We start from the raw sequence: 16,606 nt of genomic DNA, 5'->3' as shown, positions 1-16,606 counted from the left end.
GCTCTGGGACAGACACTGAGGGAACACTTCTTTTTACCACATCTGCATAAGACACTGTGGCTGTCTCTCCATCATGCTGTGTTTGTACAGTTAGCTGGGGTTTAGTCTGGATTACCTGCATAACTCCAGGCTCTGGGACAGACACTGAGGGAACACTTCTCTTTACCACATCTGCATAAGACACTGTGGCTGTCTGAACACTGCTCTGCACTTCTGTGCTGGGAAAAGCTGAAACACACACCTTTACCTGCTCACTGCTCTGAGAAACATTCACCTGTTCTTTCTGCTTTTGCCATCTAAGCTTCAAGGACTGCGACCTTTGACTTTTTCTTGGCATTTTGCTGAAGTACAATCTGGAGCTTATATGTGGTTATACACAAATATAAACAAAACTGAACCTTGAAACACAGAAAAACTTATAACTCCTTAAGTTACTGTTAAATCTTAGAAATGTACTATTATACTATAAAATGTTTTTATGAATATATGAATAGATGTTAAAAAGCTGATTTGTACTCCAAACTCAAAATAAAGGAAATTCAAAGTTCTCTGGAAACAATTTGGTGCGTTTTATTGTACCTCTTTTAGAAACGGGGTTTCTTCAGCTGGATGTTCTGCAGCAGTCAGGAAACAGGAAGTCTGGGTCCTCAGGCACTTCTCGATGACAATACTGACTGAATACTTACACTGAGTGACAAAATGGGTTTGTCCTTAAATAATAATACTATAAACTTGCAGTCAAATGTTATAGCCAATGAAACAGACTAACAGACTGGATCTGATTTATTATTTATCTGAATGTATGTATTACAAAATAACCAGATTATCTTATTACAAATAAACTTATAAAAAGGTGATATTTTATACAATTGATCAAAGTAAGCCAAACTAGCAGTCCAAACTAAAGTCTAATGCAAAATTAAAATGACAAATGTAGGGCTGTGTAAGTAGTTTCTACTATAAGTTCTACTGTACTGTAATTCTACTACTGTATATTCAACTTGTAATTTAAAGCAAAATGACTGAATGTGAGAGAGCTTAATGACAGGAAAGAAAGAGCAGTGAGAGCAGAGATCTCTCAGAATTCTGTAACAGATAGATCAAGTTCTGGTAACTTGGATTTCTGAAAATTGGATTCTGAAAGGATTCTCAAAACTTGGATTCTCAAATTAGATAGAGCAGTAGAGATAGAGGGATACAAGATGGAATGGCTTTCAAATTAGATAGAGCGGTAGGGATAGAGGGATACAAGATAGAATGGCTTTCAAATTAGATAGAGCGGTAGGGATAGAGGGATACAAGATGGAATGGCTTTCAAATTAGATAGAGCGGTAGGGATAGAGGGATACAAGATAGAATGGCTTTCAAATTAGATAGAGCAGTAGAGATAGAGGGATACAAGATGGAATGGCTTTCAAATTAGATAGAGCGGTAGGGATAGAGGGATACAAGATAGAATGGCTTTCAAATTAGATAGAGCAGTAGGGATAGAGGGATACAAGATAGAATGGCTTTCAAATTAGATAGAGTTGGGAGAGTGATAGGATAGACAGAATTGCTTATAATGATAGAGAGAGAGAGAGGATCTTCTGCAGCAGGTCACCTGTAAGACACAAAAGGCATGGAATTAGTCATATTTCCAACATGCTTGGATTTACCATATTCTTCAGACTATATGGCACACCTAAAATCCTGTCATTATCTCAAAAACACACAATGTGCCTAGCGTATCGATTCTGGTTATGCTTACTGACCTCAAACGGGATTTCTGTGGTACACAGCGCTCAAAATTCTGTCAAATATTTTAGTAAGACTTCGTAAGCTACAAAGCTGCGCTGCTTGATGTATTGTCAGAGCATTATGGCTACCATAGTCAGGACCCTCGCAGAGTAATTCGTACGGTGCTTCAACATAACATTATGGTGTGTGTACAAGGACCTGGCACGTGCTAAGAGACATGCTTAAGAAGCAGATTTCAAACTGATCAACCCATGAAGAGTTTGATGGATTTGTGGATGAGGAATGAACTGAAAAAGTGAGTGTATTGTTCTGTATTTTATGTGTTACAACTGAACAGTGTTGAGAGTTGTTTGTGAATGACTTGAATAAAGTTTGACTTATCTGACTGTTTGTTTGGCTTAATCTGCCTTAAAAACAGGCTTGTTTATTGACATTATGCCTTATAATCTCAAAAATACAATACATGTAGGGCTTTAAATACTAAAGACTTCTACAGTAAATTATTGGACTGAACAGAATGACAATGTTTAACAAATGATGGTGGAACTGTTATAAGGACATTTTTACATTCTATTAAAACAATAAACTAAGTCTATAAACTCAAACTAAGACGTGCTGCTACAGTAACTTACTGTAAATATTAAATGGTCCAACAAAACCAACACACTGAGGTTACAGCACAGTTTCAGGTCACTCTGTATGAATTTTGGCAAAATGAGAAATTTGGAGACAGCTAGTTTCTACACAGCAGTTTCTACATATTTCAGTCACATTTGGGGCATGTTTGATGCACAGCAATAAGCACTACACTAAATCTATAATAAACTTATCATAGCTGATATAAAGGCCTAATTAGCAAAATTTAGTATGATGATCATTTCTTTGTAGATCATTTCATGATAAAAAGAACAGAAGTGAGTGCTGTATCTGAGCTGTTGCATGTAAGATCTTTGCTGGACATTCCCACATTTCTTAAACAAACAAACATGACTTTCAGACAGTTCATCTTTTGTAAATTAGGCCAGGATTATTTTCAAAAAACAGCCTTGATAAAAATATCAGGCCACTATAAAATGTCTTATGTTTTCATCCCACCTATACTTTGCAAGTCATTATGACAAATTACAAAAAGCAGTTTTTAGGCAGTGATTTAAGGGAAGAAGCTTTTGAAATCCACAATGCCCTACCACCAGTGGTCTCAAACTCTGGTCCTTAAGGCCTGGTGTCCAGAAACTTTTCTATGTGTCCCTGTTGCAACACACCTGAATAACATTAGTAGGTCATTAGCAAAACTCTACAGAACCTGACTGCATGCTGAGGTGGTAATTCAGGAATTTGATTCATGTTATAGCAGCTCATGAGTGAATGAACATGATGCAATGAAAGTACTTTTAGAAGTACATTTTTCCAAACACTTAAATTACTTACATTTGAGTAGTCTTAGGGGATGCCACTTCAGCACACAGTCAAATTCTATACTCTCACTAATGACCTACAAATGTTATTCAGGTGTTTTGTAACAGGGACACGTGGAAAAGCTTCAGGACACCGGCACTTGAAGAGTGGAGTTTGAGACCCCTGTCCTATGTGAATATTTAATTGTCCCTAAACTGCTAGTCGTGAGCTGCTCTAATGTGAAACAAACACATATAGTTCTGTAAAGGTTTACAAAGAGACTACTAAGGATCTGGAGACCTCAGAAAACAGAAACCCTCCCAGATGTTGTAGCTGAACATGCAAAAACAAGTTGCCTAATAATATCTCGATGATAACCAAGAGCTGTGCTGACTAACTGCACTAAACTGAATCATCTATAGTGAGAGAAAAACACCAGCATTAAAGTCAAACATGGTGCTGTTACTGTGATGTCCCAGAGTTCCTTTACTACTTCAGGACCTACATCAACTCATCAGGTCCTGGGCTTAAGTTTAATCACACTTAGGATCTGAAGCACACAAGCAAGTCCAATTGAATGAATGAAACAAAACACATGGTGTAAACTAATCAGTCTGGACTTTAATGAAATTAAGATACTTGGCATGACTTGAAAACCCTATATTGGGCCTTAATTAAGACTTTTTTCTTTTCTTTTTTTGCCTGTCCTGTTTGGATCTAATTATGACAATTCTGAAATTATAGTGGACCAAAATCAACCAGTGATGTAAATCAGTCATTACCAGTTACTGTAAATGCTTGATGGTAATTGTTGCTATCAGGGCATCCACAGCTGGGTATTAGAGACCAACATGTTTTTACATTAGACCAGGTTGTTCTGGTTCAAAAATGAAATCATCACTTTAAAACTGCTTTTTGTATTTATCCAGGTCATCCTTGTTAGATGATTTGAAACATGTGAAAAAAGCATAAACAAAATAAATCTGCAAGGAAGAAAGACCTTTCTCAGCACTGTACCGCAGACAAAACCTTTACTTACCAGACTTGCGACGATCAGATCAGTATCCTAGAGAAAGGAAACAACACATCAGATCACTGTTTAATGACTTACACTGTTGAACCTCTTCGCACACAATCCAATTTACTGTGACATGAAATAACTAGTAAAATCCTCAATTTCTTCAAGCCTTTATGAACTCACTGTAGTCTAAAGAGGACAAACTTCAGTTACAGAGTCTCACATGGTGATAACATGTGTAATAAAGGCATGCATACTACAGAAGTGCAAAAAAGAGGCACCAATATTTGTTGGTACAGATTATGGCTTTTTAGCTCCATCATTTTCTATCACAAGTCAGTGCTTAATAAAGTGTGAAAAAACCACAACTGTTAGAATCAACGGAAAACCTCATTAGGTTTTAGTTCTGATCTGAATATGTAAATCCTAAAATACATGTAAATTCTGACATGTTATAGTAACAACAGTGGCACACCATTTTTGCAATTACAAAAATTATAATAAAGAGTCCTTCCATTGTACCTGTTGGCAGGAATCTTTTTGTATTTTTCAATATTTCCCTTTTATATAAAATTTTAAACACATTGTATCAAGCAAATTATTAAGAAACTGATTTAAACTTATTGTATATAAATTACACACAGGCTTTAACATACACAACATTGCCTACTCACAACTCTGGTTCTCTTAGTCTTTTATTATTGCTTAAATGTTTAACGTACCACTTCTGTTCACTCAGGCAAAAATACTTCTATAGTGGTCTGACTTTAATGTAATACATAAGCAGAATATGAGTGAAGATATAAATCAACAACTGTGGTGCTCTGCTACGTAAATCCACAAACAAACGGAGAACACAAACAACTGTATAAAAACAGTTGTTTGTGTTCAAACATAAAAATCAGACACAAATGGCCTGTTAAACTTCAGGGACAGTCAGAGGTCATGTGTGGGGCCTTTGCTGCTACAAGGTATAAATTCTGACCATTTGTTTTTGCCCATCAATAAATGGTAATGTCACAAAAACCAAACTACGTTAGGTAAGTTGCTAAACATGTTACACAGTGACAATGTCATATTACTGCAGTTACAATTGCTGCTTACTTACCAGCAAACGCAAAACCAAAGTTCTGTTTCACTCTGTAACAAAAGAACAAAAATACAGAATCAGACAACTGAAATCAGCATCAGAGTCAATACTGCATCACAATCTATAGTGAAAAAAAAAATCTGTTAAATTCTTTGTTTACAACAGCTTTACTATAAACACCCCATCTTCTCTTTCTGCACCTTATTAAAGATTTCTGTCTTTATTAAGGTGATGTGTCGTTTTATCAATCTGCAATAAGCCACAGAAATTCCTCATTAACGTAAAGCTCTAATACTTTGGTGCCATTACATAGCACATCAGATACCACAAGCAAGGATTTGCTCGCACTGCACACTTGATCAAATGATAACATCACAGTTTCAAAGCATGCAACAATCACAAATAATACTTGATACTATAAATGCTTGATGGTACCGTATTTTCACGACCATAAGGCGCATTTAAAAGTCTTAGATTTTCTTCAAAAAGTACGGCGCGCCCTATAGCGCAGTGCGCCCTGTGTGTTGTAAGGAGGACGTAGTAGAGAACACCATGAGAACGCTAAAGGGTGAAGTGTGGGCGTTGATCGTATATACCGGACAATCGCACATACCTGTCTAAAAGGACAGGTATGTGCATTATGTGGAACATCGTTGTTTTAACAACCCTGAAAATGGCAAAGAGACACGCTTATGAAGCACAGTTTAAACTGAAGGCCATCAGCTATGCGGAGGAACATGGAAATCGAGCAGCGGCGAGAGAATTTAAGATTAACGAATCGATGGTTCGCAAATGGAGGAAGCTAGAAAACAAGCTCCGGCAGGTCAAGAAAACGCAGCTGAGTTTCCGCGGACATAAGGCGAGGTGGCCCGAGTTGGAGGAAAGACTCGAGCGGTGGATCATCGAGCAAAGAACGAGCGGGAGAAGCATTTCGACGGTCACCATTCGGCTAAAAGCAGTTTCACTAGCTGAAGAGATAAACATTGAACATTTCCAAGGAGGTCCGTCTTGGTACTTTCGTTTTATGAAATGGTGCCATTTTTCCATCCGGACCAGGACTACGGTAGCGCAGCAACTTCCAGCGGATTATAAGGAAAAGCTGGCCATCTTCCGCTCCTACTGCAGTAAACACATCGGCGACAAAAACATCCAGCCCAGCCACATCACAAACATGGACGAGGTCCCGCTCACTTTTGACATCCCGGTGAGTCACACTGTGGAGAAGAAGGGGACCAGCACGGTAGCGATACACACAACGGGGTATGAAAAGTCTTCTTTTACTGTTGTGCTTGGCTGCCATGCTAATGGACAGAAACTGCCGCCTATGGTGATTTTTAAGCGAAAGACTTTGCCTAAAGAGAAGTTTCCAGCAGAAATCATCATTAAGGCAAATGAAAAGGGCTGGATGGATGAGGAAATGATGAAAGAGTGGCTGAGGGAGGTGTATGTAAGAAGACCAGGTGGTTTTTTCCACGCATCACCATCGCTCTTAATCTGTGACTCTATGCGTGCCCACCTCACAGCCGATGTGAAAAAACTAGTGAAACAAATGAACTGTGAGCTTGCTGTCATTCCGGGAGGCCTGACAAAGGAACTCCAACCGCTGGACATCGGTGTGAACCGCCCGTTCAAAGTAAGGCTGCGAGCGGCCTGGGAGTGATGGATGACCGATGGAGACCACAGTTTCACCAAGAGTGGAAGGCAGCGCCGGGCGAGTTACGCCACAATTTGCCAATGGATTGTAGATGCTTGGGCTAACATGTCTGCTGGCACTGTTGTTCGAGCTTTTGCAAAAGCCGGCATCATTTCCGAGGAGCCGCACGGCACGGAAAGTGACTCTGACAGTGAAGAAAGTGAACTTGGCATGTTTGATGGAGATTTAGCGCAGCTGTTCAATTCAGACACAGAGGATGAGGACTTCGATGGGTTTGATTGATGATAAAAATGTGAGTACCAAACTTTGTTTTGCTCCTGCTTTATTTTTAAATACGCACACTTGTATGCTTGTGTGTTGTTGATGATGATGATTACCGGTAATAGAAATGTGAGTAAGGTACCGAACTCAGGTTTGCTCCCGCTTTATTTTTAAATACGCATACGGTACTTGTATGCGCCCTATAATCCAGTGCGCCTTATGTGTGTGTTAAATACAGTAATGGCACACATAACTGAGACTGCGCCTTTTAGTACAGTGCGTCTTATGGTCGTGAAAATACGGTAGTTTTTCGTATCAGGGCTTCCACAGCTGGGTATTAGAGACCAGCATGTTCTCACATTAGAACAGATAGCTCTGGTTTGGTTTTCTCTGCTTCATACGTGAAATCATCACTTTAAAATGCTTTTTTGTATTTATTCATATCATCCCTGTTAGATGATTTGAAACATGTGACAAAAAAGCATGAACAAAATAAATCTGCAAGGAAAAAAAAAGACTTTTCCCAGCACTTTACCTCAGACAAAATGAACTCACTTTAGTCTAAAGAGGGCAACATTTAATTGCAGAGTCTCAAATGGCCTTAACATGTGTAATAAAAACAATAATTACTACAGAAATGCTTTGATAAGCCTTTAAAATTAAAATTAGACATAAATGGCCTATTAAACTTCAGGGACATTTTTAGGGACACTCAGAGATCTATTGGGGGGGCTTTACTGCTTATAAATCCTAAATGTGTTTTTGCCCATGAGCAAATGGCAAGATATCACAGAAAGCCAAACTATGGTATATAAATTGCTAAACATGTTACACAATCCCAATTTCATATTGCTTCAGTTACAATCACTGTTTACTTACCAGCAAAGGCAAAACCAAGCTTTATTTCACTCTGTGTAACAAAAGACAAAGAGCAAAAATACAGGATCAGAAAACTCAAATCAGCATCAATACTGCATCACTCTCTGTTGTCAAAAAGATTCACTAAACTTCTTTGTTTACTACAGCTGGAATACAAACAACAACTCTCCTCTGTTTTCTTTGGTCTACCTCTCATTTAAGATTGCAAAACACTCATACATGAAAAACTGCACGATGTATATTTTTAAGGCTTTAATATTTGAGGTGGTCTGCATTCAAATTCTACTTCCTAAAATATTATCAACTGCACATAGTATCATTAAATATGCTGTAGTTTTAAAATAAATATCTATGTACCATACTAATAATAATATACTGCCATATTTTATTTATGTGAAGGTGGGCTGTTGTTTATTTCATTAATTTTCCACAAAGTCAGAATTTAAACTGTGCTGCAGATTTAGGTTGGCACAAACAAGCCTTGTTAAACAGTTCTTAAAAATTAAAGTCTACAAATTAGGAGTTCTTATTATTCTTGGGCTATGTCCACATGTACACAGGTACTTTTGAAAATGGAGATTTTTCTATCCGTTTGCACCTTTCGTCCACACTTAAACGGCGTTTTCGGTCACTGAAAAACTAAAAACGCTTGCCAGGATATTTTTGAAAACTTTGTTTTTGCATTTATGTGTGGACAGGGAAACTGAGAAAACGCAGCGCCTTTTTTGACGTCACACTGTGCGCCACGTTATTGTTTCAGTGAAATGAATTTCTACAATACGGTTACTGTTAATTGTTCTCTCTGCAGTGTTTAAATGCTTACATATACACACACAGTTACTGTCCCCCGACACATATGACTCGGTTCTGCTTTTATGCCCCATCTTTGTTTGCTATTTCCCACCGAGGCTTCTAGACTTTTCTGATTGGCCAACATTTCTACACGGTTAGGAATATATCGCCACCTGTTGCTTTGGTATGTTCCTAGCAGAGTTTTCCTTCATTTCTGCATTTACGTGTGGACGGGATTGTTTTTTAAAACGAAAACGTAAAGTCCCAGTTTTCAAAAATACCCGTGTATGTGGGGACATAGCCTATGTTTAATCCCCAGTTTCTCCCCCCCTCCTTTCTCTTAATTAATCCACAAGACCTGGACAAACGTGACTCTTTTTCTCCCGTGTTCGGTCAGAGGCGGTAAAATGGCTCCTTTGATCTTGCCGACAGCTGACACTGAATCTAAGATGGCGGTTTGTTTAAAACTTTACAGCATAAAGAATGAGGCTGTTTTAACCAACTGATTTGTGAAGAGAACTAACTGCACCTTATTTAACAGACTGAGAAACACGAACACACCAAATGTTATTAATAAAACAACACAATAACCGTGGTTTACCGTCAAATCTTCATTTCACACTGGGCTCATAAGAAGGCTAGTCGTTAGCATTGGGTTGTTAGCTTTAGCTCATCAAACACTGCTTTTACATACAAAAATGACAACTTTTCACTAAAAAGCAACCATTGTGTTACTTTAACATGAGTTATACCTCGGCTGGCTTTATAAATCACTAACAAGAACTTGTTAAATCGCGCAAACAGAGTATAGACATTTAGGAGAGGAGAGGAGAAGCAGAGGCGCAGCACTCACCCAGAGCGGACTCAACGAAGTGTTCAGAAAGGCGGATGTCCGGCAGTCAGGTAAAAGATGAGGCGTTCACGGGTCGTAGGAAATTCCAGTATTACACACAATGGGCATTGTAAACATAAAAAATGTAGGTAATTTTAAATATTTTATACAATATCTATTTGCTACAGAAAAAAACTAGCAGAACTTTAATTCTATAAGTTAAATAAATATTATTAGAAGGCTCTTCTCCTGAACACCAACACCAAATAGCTGGTGATAGAGTTCACCAGACCTAAAAAAACAAACAAAAAAGACAACCAGTCCAGGACAGTCTGCAAAGATGTTTTAAAGACAATATATTTATATATATATATAAACCTTATCCAGTAAGTATTCCCCTCAAACAAATGACCATAATTTCCTAACCGTAAGGGCTTGAACAGTCATTCTTAATTCTTACACCGTTTTGTTCAGAAGAGAAGAAATGTATAGAAATAGTATGATTAAGCATAAATACTACATTTAGCAGAAATACTATATTAAGCAGAAATCCTATAAAAAGCAGAAATACTATATTAAGCACAAATCTTATAAAATAGCAGAAATAGTATGATTTAGCACAATAGTAATAACTTAAACAGACAAAATGGAAAAGCAAAATGGACAGCTAAAAAATGCTGAACATGCTGAGGGTCCGTCAAATATACTTGTTAAATGACAAAAATCTGCAAAAAAAAAATATAATAGCCACACAATCACAAATATGTACATATAAGGAAACACACATGCACAGAGAGACACACACACAAGATCCAATTCAGTCAACCAGTCTAAATATATTGAATATGAGATCAATGAGATCATCCCATTAAAAGGCTTTCTCTCTCTCTCTGTCACACACACACACACACACACACACACACACACACACACACAGGGAGAGAGAAGCAAGTTTTCAGTCAAGCAGCCTGTGAGCTGCTGAATTTGAATCCACCAATCAGAGAGGCTGTGTACTTTTTCCCAGCAAAACTGGTGCCTGCAGCACAGACACAGAGAGGCACAGGATCTTTGCAGTCTATTTCTCATAATGAGGACTCCCCTCAAACAAATGACCATAGTTTCCTAACCGTAAGGGCTAGAGCGGTCATTCTTACACCGTTTTGTTCAGAAAATATGGGGGAATCTTCCAGTGTTGACAATTTATCATTAAAATATGAATTATTGAAGATATTTGACTTGTAATAGACCATAACTGAATAGAAGTGAAGCAAAAACTGCTTTGACTTGTCCTCAGCTGGCTGGGAAGCCATGGAGGCCTCAATATGCAATTTGTATGTCTCTGATATGTAAATTTGAATATTACAGTTCTCACAGAGGATTGACTCCCTGGGGACCTGCCACAAATATATAGAAATACTATGATTACCCAGAAATACTACATTTAGATGAAATACTATGTTTTAGCACAAATACTCTGGTTTTGCACAAATATTATAACATAGCAGAAATACAATTCTATAGCAGAAATGCTATATTTATAAAGAAAAATATAATATAGTAGAAATAGTATGATTTAGCAGAAATACTACAATATGGCATAATAAAAATGATTTAGAACAAATACTATGATTGAGCAGAACTACTAAGATGTAGTAAAAGTACTTTGATTTAACAGAAATACAATTATGGAGGAGTAATACTTTAAAATGGGAGAAATATTGATACACACACACACACACACACACACACACACACACACACAGAGCTTAAAGGGAAGAGTATTTGTGCCATGGAGTGTTAACAAGAATGTGAGGTCCATATTAGAAAAGCTGGTAAAATCATAAAAGTTTGCAGAATTGTAATAAATGATGAATATGAATTACTGGTCTGTGACAGTGTATTAATTTGTAGGGAAAAAAAACATGTTGACCAAGGTGGAATCGAACCCACGATCTTTGACTTGCAGACCCGTGTCATTACCAACTGCGCCACTGGGAAAGGGAGGAGCCGATTTGAAAAACAGGCTCATAAGGAGTCAGAATTAGATCGCGGTGAGAGGCGGAAAAATGCCGTTTTTTGGAGTTACAAAACGTTGTGTAACTCAAAAACTAGGTGGACTAGAAGCATAATTCTTCTACTGGCTGAATCAGCGGACTTTGGTGTACTTTGACTGCTATTTACATTGCTCTATGTACATCTGTCACTGAGATATGACGAGAGAGGAAACGGAAGACCTCAGATATGATTGGCTGGCTGGGAGGCCATGCAGGCCCTGATCTGTGTATTTGAATGTCTGAGTCCTCACAGAGGATTGGCTGCCTGGGGACCTGGCAGAAATATATAGAAATACTATGATTAAGCATAAATACTACATTTAGTAGAAATACTATGTTTTAGCACAAATCCTATAAAAAACAGAAATACTATAATTTAGCAGAAATACTATATTAAGCACAAATCCTATAAAAAGCAGAAATACTATATTAGGTACAAATCCTATAAAAAGCAGAAATACTATGTTAGGCACAAATCCTATAAAAAGCAGAAATACTATATTAGGCACAAATAGTATAAAAAGCAGAAATACTATAATTTAGCAGAAATACTATGTTAGGCACAAATCCTATAAAAAGAATAAATACTATAATTTAGCAGAAATACTATATTAGGCACAAATCTTATGAAAAGCAGAAATAGTATGATTTAGCAGAAATACTGTATTTAGCACAAGTACCGAAAAGTACCAGAAATACTATGATTTAGCAGAATAGTAATAACTTACAAAATTACAAATATGGAGGCATATTGAAACACAAATGCACAGAGGGACACACAAACACAGGCTCTAATCCAGTCAACCAGTCTAACTATATTCAATTTAAATCCTACAATGACATGCTGCCAAATAAGGGCAGGGTCCTCTCTCTCCCACTAAACACACACACACACACACACACACACACACACACACACACACACACACACACACACACACACACACAGGGAGAGAGCTGCCGAATTTAAATCCACCAATCAGAGTGGCTGTTTACGTTTTCCCGCCAAAACAGGTGCATCTTTTTACACACGCAGCAGCACAGAGAGGCACAGGATTATTGCAGCCTATTTCTCATAGTGAGGACTCCCCTCAAACAAATGACCATAATTTCCTAACCGTAGGGGCTAGAGCGGTCATTCTTACACTGTTTTGTTCAGAAGAGATGGGGGAATCTTCCAGTGTTAACAATTTATCATTAAAATGTGAATTTTTAGAGATATATGACATGGATGACTTGTTGACTTAGAAGCCACGAATTCCCCAATATGCAAATATGAATGCCTGAGACCACATATATGATTGGCTGGCTGGGAAGCCGTGCAGGCCCTGATTTGTGGATTTGAATTCCTCAGCCCTCAGATATGATTGAATGGCTTAGAAGCCATGAAGGCCCCAATATGCAAATTTGAATGCCTCAGGACACATATATGATTGGCTGGGAAGCCGTGCAGGCCCTGATTTGAAAATTTGAATTTCTCAGTCCTCACAGAGGATTGGCTGCCTGGGGACCTGGCAGAAATATATAGAAATACTATGATTAAGCATAAATACTACATTTAGTAGAAATACTATGTTTTAGCACAAATACTATAAAAAGCAGAAATACTATAATTTAGCAGAAATACTATATTAAGCACAAATCCTATAAAAAGCAGAAATAGGATGATTAAGCATAAACACTACATTTAGTAGAAATACTATGTTTGAGCAAAAATCCTATAAAAAGCAGAAATACTATATTAGGCACAAATCCCATAAAAAGCAGAAATAGTATGATTAAGCATAAATACTACATTTAGTAGAAATACTATGTTTTAGCACAAATAGTATAAAAAGCAGAAATATTGTAATTTAGCAGAAATACTATATTAGGCACAAATCTTATAAAATAGCAGAAATAGTATTATTTAGCACAATAGTAATAAGTTAAACAGAAAAATTGGAAAAGCAAAATGGACAGCTGAAAAAATGCTGAACATGCTGAGGGTCCCTCAAATATACTTGTTAAATGAAAAAATCAGCAAAAAAATGCACAGGGAGAGAGAAGTAAGTTTCTAGGTCAGCCTGGGAGCTGCTGAATTTGAATCCACCAATCAGAGAGCCTGTGTACTTTTTCCCGCCAAAACATGTGCCTCTTTTTACACACGCAGCACAGAGAGGCACAGGATTATTGCAGCCTATTTCTCATAGTGAGGACTCCCCTCAAACAAATGACCATAATTTCCAAACCGTAGGGGCTAGAGCGGTCATTCTTACACCGTTTTGTTCAGAAGAGATGGGGGAATCTTCCAGTGTTTACAATTTATCATTAAAATATGAATTATTAAAGATATTTGACTTGTAATGCACCATAACTGAGTAGAGCGAAGCAAAAACTGCCTTGACTTGCCCTCAAACAACGCTTTCTAACTCGAAATCTATTTGGAGTATCGATATCATTCTTTCACCGTAAGAGACAGCAGGCTTTGGTGAACAATCATGGAAATTTTCAGGTCTCTGTGGAAATCCAACAAAAAGTTATGACGAGAGAAAAAAGTGGTTCATTTCCACAGTTTGAAATCTGAAGAAATCTGAGCGAAGGACGAATTTCCTACCCTCAAACAAGTCCAACTCATTTCAGAACGGTAATAGGTGAGAAAGAAATTCTTGAATTGTGAGCGTCAGGGGTGTCTGAAGATATTCGGGGACAAGCCTCATGTCTTAACTTTGCTTCGTTAAGGAGATATGACGATTCGAATATGCCTCTCATTACAGAAATGCAGCGGTGATTTTGAACAAGCTCTCCATTCACTTTATATGGAGAGTTTTCTGACCTTGTGTTAGTCTGAGGAGATTTGCAAAAATTCTATAAATCCCACAACAATGATGGTGACATTTTCTGAAAGCCAGCAAAAATACCTACGTTTTGATGTATAATTTGTGGAAGTTGAGTGAAAATTGAGCAAGTAGCAGGAAGTTGTTCGGACATGAAGTGAAAATTGCAAAACCTTCAGTGGCACACTGGAAGCCAAGAGCATAGCAACCATAACAACACATGTATTTTGTGAAAAATCACAATTTTGCAACTCAAAACTTTAAGAGGCATAAAAGTAAAACAGTAAAAGATTTGAAAAAGCTGAATCATACCTGAATAGCCAAATAATTTGTGAACATTTTAAAATTTGAATGGTTGTTCTAGGTGAAAATATGAGGAAGTAGTTAAGTTTCAAAAACAAGCAAAATTTAGCAGAATTGCAGAAGTTTCCCATTCATTTCAATGGGACAAATTAAAGGAAAAAAGCTTAATATTTTAAAAAGTATAATAGTTAAAAATAGCAAAAATCGTAGCAGGAATTAGCAAAAATAGCTGAATAGTTTAAAGTTTGAACGGTGAAAATAGCACAAAAATTGTGGAAGTAGTTAAACGGCGAAAAGTGTACGGAAGCAACTAGAACTAGAAAAATTTGCATTTCCTGCGAAAATGCAGTGTGGATGCTTAAAGCTGAAGCTGTATGCAAAAAGTAGCTGAAAAAGCTGAAAAGTTGCAGAAATTGTAAAAACTTTGCAGAAGCAAAAGAAGTTTGCTAAAATGGAATAACTTAGCAGAACTGCAATATCTTAGAGGAAACATAATACTTGGCAGAAATACAATAGCATAGCAGAATTTAGCAGAAATATTGTAACTTACCAGAAACATGATAACTTCTCAAAAATACAAGAATTTAGGAGAAATAGTATAAGATAACAGAAAGAATATATTTAGCCAAAAATACTTAAACATTACAGAAACACTATGATTTAGAAAAATAGTACAACAGAGCAGAAATATTGTGATTTACCAGAGACACTGTGATGAACTATGAATATTGTAATTTTAAATTAAGACTGTTTTAGCACAAATCCCATAAAAAGCAGAAATACTATACTATGATTTAGTAGAAAAACTATAATTAATCAGAAATACTAAATTTAGCAGAAATACTATATTAAGCACAAATCCTATGAAAAGCAGAAATAGTATGATTAAGCATAAATACTACATTTAGTAGAAATACTATATTAAGCACAAATCTTATAAAATAGCAGAAATGCTATGATTTAGCACAATAGTAATCAGTTAAACAGAAAAATTGGAAAAGCAAAATGGACAGCTGAAAAAATGCTGAACATGCTGAGGGTCCCTCAAATATACTTGTTAAATGACAAAAATCTGCAAAAAAATTTATTACAGCCACACAATCACAAATATGTACACATGAGGAAACACACATGCACATAGAGACCCACACACAAGATCCAATTCAGTCAACCAGTCTAAATATATTGAATTTAAATCTTAGAATGAGATCATCCCATTAAAAGCCTCTCTCTCTCTCTCTCTCTCTCTCTCTCTCTCTGTCACAGACACACACACACACACACACACACACACACACACACACACACACACAGGGAGAGAGGACTAAGTTTCTAGGTCAGCCTGGGAACTGCTGAATTTGAATCCACCAATCAGAGAGCCTGTGCACTTTTCCCCACCAAAACAGGTGCATCTGTTTACACACGCAGCAGCACAGAGACACAGGATTTTTGCAGTCTATTTCTCATAGTGACGACTCCCTCAAACAAATGACCGTAATTTCCTAACCGTAGGAGCTAGAACGGTCATTCTTACACCGTTTTGTTCAGAAGAGGTGGGGGAATCTTCAAGTGTTGACAATTTAATATTAAAATATGAATTTTTAGAGATATATGACATGGATGACTTGTTGACTTAGAAGCCACGAATTCCCCAATATGCAAATTTGAATGCCTGAGACCACATATGTGATTGGCTGGCTGGGAAGCCGTGCAGGCCCTGATTTGTGGATTTGAATTCCTCAGCCCTCAGATATGATTGGCTGGCTTAGAAG

General features: G+C 37.2%; 1 long non-coding RNA gene across 1 annotated transcript; it reads right to left on the bottom strand.

The window, feature by feature from the left end:
• Positions 1 to 1,374: 1,374 nt before the first annotated feature.
• LOC145422340 (uncharacterized) lies at positions 1,375 to 8,286 on the bottom strand. The gene is made up of 4 exons (XR_013903625.1): positions 8,038 to 8,286; positions 5,262 to 5,293; positions 4,175 to 4,201; positions 1,375 to 1,603 (listed from the first exon to the last, which is right to left on the bottom strand). It is a non-coding gene; the product is annotated as an uncharacterized LOC145422340 (long non-coding RNA).
• Positions 8,287 to 16,606: the final 8,320 nt, after the last annotated feature.

The sequence above is a fragment of the Astatotilapia calliptera genome, chromosome 19, assembly GCF_964374335.1.
Source record: "Astatotilapia calliptera chromosome 19, fAstCal68.1, whole genome shotgun sequence".
In the NCBI taxonomy this organism is placed as follows: domain Eukaryota; kingdom Metazoa; phylum Chordata; class Actinopteri; order Cichliformes; family Cichlidae; genus Astatotilapia; species Astatotilapia calliptera.
Note: the sequence above shows the minus strand (reverse complement) of the source record. Positions and strands in the feature narration are given on the sequence as shown.